This window comes from Palaemon carinicauda, chromosome 19 (assembly GCF_036898095.1).
Source record: "Palaemon carinicauda isolate YSFRI2023 chromosome 19, ASM3689809v2, whole genome shotgun sequence".
In the NCBI taxonomy this organism is placed as follows: domain Eukaryota; kingdom Metazoa; phylum Arthropoda; class Malacostraca; order Decapoda; family Palaemonidae; genus Palaemon; species Palaemon carinicauda.
This window is the reverse complement of record NC_090743.1, coordinates 44,385,368-44,395,146: the sequence shown is the minus strand read 5'-3', so window position 1 is coordinate 44,395,146 and position 9,779 is coordinate 44,385,368. Positions and strand designations below refer to the sequence as shown.

The window sequence follows — 9,779 nt, the reverse complement described above, 5'->3', positions numbered from 1 at the left end:
TCTTTATTACAGCATTTGAATATAACTATTGATCGACATTTAGATCAGTAGCCGTCAATTTAGGACGATTTAACGCAGTTTTTTCCAAAATGCTTTATCTCCAAAATGCTTTACCTCAATCTGAACAATTCTCATTCGTAACACTCACTGAAAAAATGTTATGCATGCTTTTTGATAAAATTTCCAAATTTAAGTGGATAACATTCATATTTAGCACTTGTGGAAAATTGAAGTTAAAGGATATAGTAAATATTTGTTACTATTCTTTTTTTTTTGGCAAACAATATTCAGGACAGATTAAATACACAAGTTGAAAAATTGCCCCAAGTTGAGTCACTAGAAACAGACACTGAGTATAATCTTGATATAATTCCAAGTTGCTATGGAAGGATTCTCACCTCGTTGAAGATTTATAGTAAATCCCTTTTCGATTTCACCAAGTAGTTTTTTCAAGAACACTGAACCACTGCTCCGGTGAACCAGTCCTGCAATGATTAAAGAAATGCCAGAAAGTGTCTCTGGATGATTTATTAAAAAATTTACTTCAAAACACCATGCCGCGTCTACAATCCTTGGGTATTAAAGATAGACAATTGTTTTATATATTAAGAAAGTGCAGAAGTTTTCGCACTCTCTACCAAGTGCCAATTCACGTGAAGAATAAAGAAGTTCCATAATGTATCAAATGTAAATTGAAAAATCTCAATTACAAGATGAAGTACTACAGCTGAAGTTTAATTACTATTTTATAATTTTAATTTGTTTTAGTTTGCCTTTGAAGCTTGTGAAATTTTTTATTCAGCTGAAGAGGCACTCATGCCTTAAAAAAAAAAAAAACTTCTGCACTTTTTAAATATACAGCTTATAAACCTGTATTTTAAATACCGACTGAAGTTACATTCAATTACATAGGTTACGTAATAAGGTACTCAGTAAAATAAAGAGTTCATATTAACTAAATTTAACTAGATTTAATAGTCTTAAATACTAATTACAAACTCACTTTACAGTCCCACCCCAGAGTAGTGTATATCCCTTCCATCAGCAAGATTAAATAAAGCAAAAATTCATAGCGCTACAGTGAACAAGACTTTCAAAATTATAAGCCAAGGGACATGCTTAAACAATAATTACTTTAGATGTTTTTCTTAACTATACAACGGATCTCTTTACCATCCCGATAAGCCAGCCAGTGTAATTAAGAGGGCCTCTGATACACCTTACCTACAGCTATAGGGATAATCACAGATTCATTCCCATAGCGAGAAGTACAGAGTGAATAAGAATTTTTGTACACGAGCGGGAACAAAGACTTTTGTTAATACCCAGTCAACTTAGTGTTTGGATTATTGGATGAACATCAGAGTAAACGTTAGGTTGTTTCAGTTAGCTTATTGGCAGAAGGCTCTTCATAAAACTAACTTCCATTGGAGAAAATTATTTCTCCAAAATTCTAGTTAATTGAAGTATAAAGCTGAATCAAGTTTCTTTAAAAAAAAAAATGAAATAAATGTACGTAGATAGGTAGATTAATATTTCAAAAGTGCAGGAAGTTAACATTACCCAAGAATAAAAACTGGAATTAAAATAAAAATCATGAATGTATTACTTTACTTTAAATGACCAAAACTAAAAGTTTTTAAAAGTAATTAACTGTAAAGTAATTATGGATTAGTGACAAAACCCACACCCTTCCCGCAGGTCATTAAGCAACTTACGGTAAGGGCATGGGAGACAGTCTCCACCCCTGTAGGGGCCCGGAGGCGGTGGAGGCTGCCAGATATGATTTATAAAACTAGAAAAAACTAACCTCTATTTCCGCTGAATTCATCTGTAGATTTGTAGACCCAAACTTTTGTACAATCCTTTTAAAGTTACATTCTTTTGTATAATCCTTTTAAAGTTTCAGATTCTTCACTATTTATGCTTTAAGTTTAACTTGCTGCTTTTGGTTTTAATTTTTCATAATCTAATTTTCTCTTCCTCCGTATAAAGTTCCATTTGCTGCTTTTTATTGTAATCTTTGAAAATCTGAAAGAAGTTTCAGTATTAGAGTTTAAAAATACTTTACTCAAACAGATAGTTTTAATCATTTACTTCATAAAGAAATCTACCTTAAAAATAAAAAATCTAGATTCTAGATCCAAAATATTCAAAATTACCAACTAGACTAAGCATTGATAAGGATTTGAAGGATTTCGAAGTGTTGAAGTATTAAATTTGTGTGACTGACGTTAAAACTAAATATATAGTAATATTTTAAAAAAGGAAAAATTATGAACCTATTAAGCTTTAAAAATATTTTACAATAGCTCATTAATATGTTATTTTCATTAGTAAAATAAATTTTTGAATATACTTACCCGATAATCATGTAGCTGTCAACTCCGTTGCCCGACAGAATTCTATGGAGGGATACGCCAGCTATCACAATACTAGAAGGGGGTGTACTTACCAGCGCCACCTGTGGCCAGGTACTCAAGTACTTCTTGTTGACACCTCCTCAATTATTCCTCGGTCCCACTGGTTCTCTATGGGGAGGAAGGGAGGGTCAATTAAATCATGATTATCGGGTAAGTATATTCAAAAATTTATTTTACTAATGAAAATAACATTTTTCAATATTAAACTTACCCGATAATCATGTAGCTGATTCACACCCAGGGGGGTGGGTGAAAACCAGTGTACAAGATTAAAGGATAGCTAAGTATCCCATATTTCATATAACAGTTATCTCAAATAACAATGAAATAATAAGTACCTGGTAAGGAAGTCGAATTGAACCGTTACTCTGTCTCTTTTTTAAGTTCGTCTTCCTTACTGAGCGCAGCGTTCCTCTTGGAGGCTGAATCAACCCAAAGGTGCTAAAGTATACAGGGCTGCAACCCATACTAAAGGACCTCATCACAACCTTTAACCTCGGCGCTTCTCAAGAAAGAATTGACCACCCGCCAAATCAACAAGGATGTGGAAGGCTTCTTAGCCGACCGAACAACCCATAAAAAGTATTCAAGAGAAAGGTTAAAAAGTTATGGAATTATGGGAATGTAGTGGCTGAGCCCTCGCCTACTACTGCATTCGTTGCTACGAATGGACCCAGGGTGTAGCAGTACTCGTAAAGAGACTGGACATCTTTGAGATAGAATGATGCGAACACTGACTTGCTTCTCCAATAGGTTGCATCCATAACACTCTGCAGAGAACGGTTTTGTTTGAAGGCCACTGAAGTAGCCACAGCTCTCACTTCATGTGTCCTTACCTTCAGCAAAGCAAGGTCTTCTTCCTTCAGATGAGAATTTGCTTCTCTAATCAGAAGCCTGATGTAGAAAGAAACTGAGTTCTTAGACATTGGTAGAGAAGGCTTCTTGATAGCACACCATAAGGCTTCTGATTGTCCTCGTAATGGTTTTGACCTTCTTAGATAGTACTTAAGTGCTCTAACAGGGCAAAGTACTCTCTCTAGTTCGTTCCCCACCATGTTGGACAGGCTTGGGATCTCGAACGACTTAGGGTAAGGACGGGAAGGAAGCTCGTTTTAGCCAAAAAAACCGAGCCGCAAGGAACATGTAGCCGTTTCAGATGTGAAACCTATGTTCCTGCTGAAGGCGTGGATCTCACTTACTCTTTTACCTGTTGCTAAGCACACGAGGAAAAGAGTTTCTAATGTGAGGTCCTTAAAAGAGGCTGATTGGAACGGTTCAAATCCTGATGACATTAGGAACCTTAGGACCACGTCTAGATTCCAGCCTGGAGTGGACAACCGACGTTCCTTTGAGGTCTCAAAAGACCTAAGGAGGTCCTGTAGATCTTTGTTGGAGGAAAGATCCAAGCCTCTGTGGCGGAAAACCGCTGCCAACATACTTCTGTAACCCTTGATCGTAGGAGCTGATAGGGATTTTACGTTCCTTAGATGTAACAGGAAGTCAGCAATCTGGGTTACAGTGGTACTGGTTGAGGAAAACTGCATTGGCCTTGCACCAGCTTCGGAAGACTTCCCATTAAGACTGATAGACTCTGAGAGTGGATGTCGTCCTTGCTCTGGCAATCGTTCTGGCTGCCTCCTTCGAAAAGCCTCTAGTTCTTGAGAGACTTTCGATAGTCTGAAGGCAGTCAGACGAAGAGCGTGGAGGTTTGGGTGTACCTTCTTTACGTGAGGTTGACGCAGAAGGTCCACTCTAGGAGGAAGAGTCCTGGGAACGTCGACCAGCCATTGCAGTACCTCGGTGAACCCTTCTCTCGCGGGTCAGAGGGGAGCAACCAACGTCAACCGTGTCCCTTTGTGAGAGGCGAACTTCTGAAGTACCCTGTTGACAATCTTGAACGGCGGGAATGCATACAGGTTGAGATGGGACCAATCCAGCAGAAAGGCATCCACGCGAACTGCTGCTGGGTCTGGAATCGGAGAACAATACAAGAGGAGCTTCTTGGTCATCGAGGTAGCGAATAGAACTATGGTTGGCTGACCCCACAGGGCCCAAAGTCTGCTGCAAACATTCTTGTGAAGGGTCCACTCTGTGGGGAAGGCCTGACCCTTACGGCTGAGGCGATCTGCTATGACATTCATATCGCCCTGAATGAGCCTCGTTACCAGCGTGAGCTTTCGATCTTTGACCAAATGAGGAGGTCCCTTGCGAACTTGAACAACTTCCTCGAATGAGTCCCTCTCTGCTTGGAGATGTAAGCCAAGGCTGTGGTGTAGTCGGAGTTCACCTCCACCACCTTGTTAAGCTGGAGGGACTTGAAGTTTATCAAGGCCAGATGAACTGCCAACAACTCCTTGCAATAGATGTGAAGTGTCCTTTGCTCCTGATTCCATGTTCCCGAGCATTCCTGTCCGTCCAGTGTCGCACCCCAGCCCGTGTCCGATGCGTCCGAGAAGAGACGGTGGTCGGGGGTCTGAACAGCCAAAGGTAGACCTTCCTTGAGAAGAATGCTGTTCTTCCACCACGTTAGAGTAGACCTCATCTCTTCGGAAACAGGAACTGAGACCGTCTCTAGCGTCATGTCCTTTATCCAGTGAGCAGCTAGATGATACTGAAGGGGGCGGAGGTGGAGTCTCCCTAACTCGATGAACAGGGCCAGCGATGAAAGTGTCCCTGTTAGACTCATCCCCTGCCTGACTAAGCATCGGTTCCTTCTCAGCATGCTCTGGATGCATTCTAGGGCTTGGAAGATCCTTGGGTCCGACGGACAAGTCCGAAAAGCTCGACTCTGAAGATCCATACCCAAGGAAACAATGGTCTGGGATGGAACGAGCTGAGACTCCTCAAAATTGACCAGGAGGCCCAGTTCCTTGGTCAGATCCATAGTCCATTTGAAAATCTCCAGACAGCGACGACTTGTGGGAGCTCTTAAAAGCCAGTCGTCTGACGGAGCCGGACACAAGATCATGATACTGCTGCACAGTCTGTAAACTGTCAATCATGGGCAAGCGAGGAAGTACAGTGACAACCCGAATCTGTCTAGACTATCTGGGTCGTACAGACAACTCCTTAACGGGTTGCTGAGGTTGCCGCACTGCGTCACAACAAGTCCCTTCTGTTGGTTGTTGAACGTCTTCCCCGTGACACATTGACTCCGTAAACAAAAAATCCTCTAACAAGGACTAAGCTTGGACTGCATGTCATGCAACACAGCTCAAGGTCTATGGGAGCAGGTGTGGTAACAGACGGGATTAGCGGCTGAAGTGGAACCATTACTTTCCCTGTAAGCATGTTATGCTTAAATAAAAGTCCATAAGAGGTTATGCAGCTAAAGGCTCCCTCCAAATGACAGAGTCCTCAAGGGAATATCAGAAGGAGGGAGAAAAGAACTTTCTCATCTACAGGGACCTTATCCTAGAAAAGCTAAGTTCTCTGAGTGAGGGTTCACTGGTGCAAAAGCAGCAGACTAGAAGGCAACGTTATGAAACTGCTTGACAGTCTAGTGAGTTGGCAACAACCCAAGATATGTTGAGAAGCATGCGGTAAGGTATGCAGAGCATGATGAATGCAGAGTATGCTGTATGCAGAGCATGCTGTATGTAGAGCATGTTGTATGCAGAGCATGCTGAATGCAGAGCATGCTTGAATGCTGAGCATGTAGTAAGCAGAGCCTGCTGTAAGCAGAGCCTGCTGTAAGGAAAGCAGAGCGTGTGCATGGCGTTTAACATTCTTAGAAATTCCATGACCAGTGCTAGAGTGCTTTATGCATGCTTGCATGGGGTTTAAAAATCAACATAATGTTTACCTTACATTCATAACTCATGATTCATATTTTTGCCATGGTTTGAAAATGGAGGTAAGGTATGCTGAACAGCAGAGTCAGAACGAGCTGGAACAACAACAGTGGAAGGTGCAGAAAGTTCCTGTTCCTGTGGTATGAGTGGAGCGTGAAGAGACCGAGGTTGCGCAGAACAAGGTAAAGTTCCCGCAAGCAGAGGTGTCTGAGGCGCAGGAACAGGGTGCACGGGTTGAGCTCGGTGCAGCAGCTGAGGAGACTGACTCACAGGTGGAAGAGGTTGTACCTCCACCGAGAGTTGCACCACCGGTGGAGCAGCCAGGGGAGGAGGAGGAAGAGTGGAGTAATCCTCCTGATCCCAAACCGAAGGTTGCCTTAAAGAAGGCTGAGGCTGAACAACACTGGGAACAGCGAACACAGAAAGAGGTTCAACATCGTACGCCTGGCAGAAGGTGCTGCGACTGGGTGCAGCGAGTGCAGGCGGGTTGAGCACAGGCTGAACGGGTGCAGGTGGAGGTGCAACACTCTCAGCCCGACACTCACGCAACAGGTCCGAAAGCTGTGCTTGCATGGACTGTAGTAGAGTCCACAACATCGTACGCCTGGCAGATGGTGCTGCGACTGGGTGCAGCGAGTGCAGGCGGGTTGAGCACAGGCTGAAAGGGTGCAGGTGGAGGTGCAACACTCTCAGCCCGATACTCACGCAACAGGTCCGAAAGCTGTGCTTGCATGGACTGTAGTAGAGTCCACAACATCGTACGCCTGGCAGAAGGTGCTGCGACTGGGTGCAGCGAGTGCAGGCGGGTGCAGCACAGGCTGAACGGGTGCAGCCGGTTGGTGCACCACCGGTGCAGGCGGGTGCAGCACAGGCTGAACGGGTGCAGGCGGTTGGTGCACCACCGGTGCAGGAGGAGGAGGAGGTGCAACACTCTCAGCACGACACTCACGCATCAGGTCCGAAAGCTGTGCTGCATGGACTGTAGTAGAGTCCACAACATCGTACGCCTGGCAGGTGGTACTGCGATCAGGCGGAGCGAGCATAGGCGGGGGGGAGTGTAGGCGCACTCTCAGCCCGACAAACTGATGACTGAGGAGAGTCAGAGCTAACCCAATGACTGCATCCGGGTTGTTGAACTTTACTTCGTACGTCTGGCATAGGTCTGGACTTTACGTTTAAGAGGTCTAGAGACCTGAGACCAGCGTTACTCTGCCTTTATTTTCTCCTCTAAATCTCTTCTGCAGACGAGCAAAATAAGGGCTCAATCGTCTGCGGGTGGGAGTGACGGTCTCGGTAAGACACGCCCACAACCACCGAGGATACTTCTGTGCGCCGATCAAGGCCTGCCGAACCCTTTTGCCCTTCGACATTGCTTCTCCCCTGGGCTTGGGAGCTTGCAAGAGGTCCCGGACTGGGAGGACGACTGGCGCGCACAAAAGTACCCTCACCCATAACACTGACATCAATCACTTATCACTTTGATTTCTGTTTGCACTTATTTCACTGAACTCGAAACTTTAAGTGGTTTGTACCTGAAACACGCAATTCTATCCTTCTCAAAAGTTAGTAATTGCGAAAACAGAATTACAATGTAACAGAAAAATCTAATGAAAGAAAATTCAGTGGCTGGAAAGAGACTAAACACTAGATCACTCTAGAAACGTTTAGTTTCTTCCCCTAAAGAGACTAGGGATAAGAGCAAAACGATAACGACGTTACTCGTACGCCTGGCAGGCTTGAGGGAAACGTTTATCCTCTTTCTCCCTCCGTCTCTATCTCTCTCTCTCTCTCTCTCTTGACTTAGAACCTGAGAGAAGAGCCCAATCATATATATCGTTAAAACATATTATTGTTAAAGGAAAAAACTGAAATATTTCCCAAAAAGAAAAGTTCCTTATTTACTCTGTCTCTTTTTTAAGTTCTAAAAGCTAACTAAGCTAAAATAGAAGTTTCCAGTAAAGCGACAGCCGAAATCAAAGAGAAATACTTCACCAAAGTCGTGAAAATACTCCAAGAACATAAGCGTATCCCAGAACGTCTTGTCAGAAGCACGACAGAGGAATAATTGAGGAGGTGTCAACAAGAAGTACTTGAGTACCTGGCCACAGGTGGCGCTGGTAAGTACACCCCCTTCTAGTATTGTGATAGCTGGCGTATCCCTCCATAGAATTCTGTCGGGCAACGGAGTTGACAGCTACATGATTATCGGGTAAGTTTAATATTGAAAAATATATAATCAATCATTTGACAAAGAAACCATAACCTTGTTATAGCAGTGTTTAAAACCCGGACAATTGTTGCGTATAAATCTGCCTTCAATAAAGTAATGTAGATAAGTGAAAATAGTTGAATTTTTACCAAATTAAAAAACAAGTAGCTACTATCCTTAGGAACTTAATTACCATCGAAAAAAAATTAATCTTCAAAAGCTGAGATTCAACAAATCCTGAAAGAAGTTCTAAGAAATCAGATTTTGAAAAAAGGATGGTATGGAACAGATTTAAAACAGATTTAGGTAAAGCCATTTAATTCTAAAATGACTTAAAGTTTAATCAGGTTAAAATTAAGGATCATTGTCTACAAGGGTAGAATTACGCTAACAATTAGATAAAAGTTTTTTCACGAAGCTTTCTTAACAGTAACTCAAATTTAGTTATAACCCTAATTGAAACAAGGAGGGACTGCAGATCAACCCACGTTATCAAGCTCTTACTGAAGAAAATATGAAACCCAATTAAAAAAAAAAAAAGTAAAGAAAAAAAATTAAAGATTTGGTTAGAAAATTGAAATCCGGGTAACCTTTATCTATAAACATACTTCGTAATTACATATAATTCTCACCAAATACTTAAGAAATATGAAAACTTAAAACAGATTCATAATGCAAAGTAATAAATAAAACACTAAAATTCTGAATAAACCAATGTCTATTCTTGCAATAAACAAGCTTAGGGAAATATGAAAACCGAAATCCAAAGTTATAGATGAAAAACTAAATAAAAAAAGTTCTACAGACAAAGTTATCTATCTAACACTACAATTTAAGACCAAAAACTTCCATGATGTATTCACGTTCACAATTTAACAGGTACTCGCGAGAAGAAACCAACTTTACCCTATTAACAGAATCCGGGGTAGAATCGACGATATAACTAAGATGGATTGAGATATTTTGCTCTGAAATCAACTTGCATTGACCTCAAAAACAAGGACCATGAACTCATTTGGTTACTCTATTCATACAAGGAATCTGATGTCCATGAAAGACAAATACGTCCATTTATTTTTGTGTTTATTGGAAAATCTTTAGAATTATTCTTCAATGATTCGGCATTAGCTATAATGTTTTCTAATAATTTTCTTCTATATTCTATATTCTTAACTTTCAACTCTTAATTGACTTTTCAAAGGAGAGTTTAAATTATTCAGTTTTATAAATAAATGGTCAAGGTTGGAGAAATATTCTTTATGTCTGATAAACTCTTTCGTTGTAAGAAAAGAAATTTATTTCTGAAATCTCTCTCTCTCTCTCTCTCTCTCTCTCTCTCTCTCTCTCTCTCTC

The 9,779-nt window shown here is 41.5% G+C and overlaps 1 long non-coding RNA gene across 1 annotated transcript; it reads right to left on the bottom strand.

Annotated features, from left to right (window-relative positions):
• Window positions 1-262: 262 nt before the first annotated feature.
• On the bottom strand, window positions 263-9,370 carry LOC137658232 (uncharacterized). Its single transcript, XR_011047285.1, has 3 exons — window positions 9,333-9,370; window positions 1,811-2,031; window positions 263-485 (listed from the first exon to the last, which is right to left on the bottom strand). It is a non-coding gene; the product is annotated as an uncharacterized lncRNA (long non-coding RNA).
• Between the last annotated feature and the right edge of the window lie 409 nt (window positions 9,371-9,779).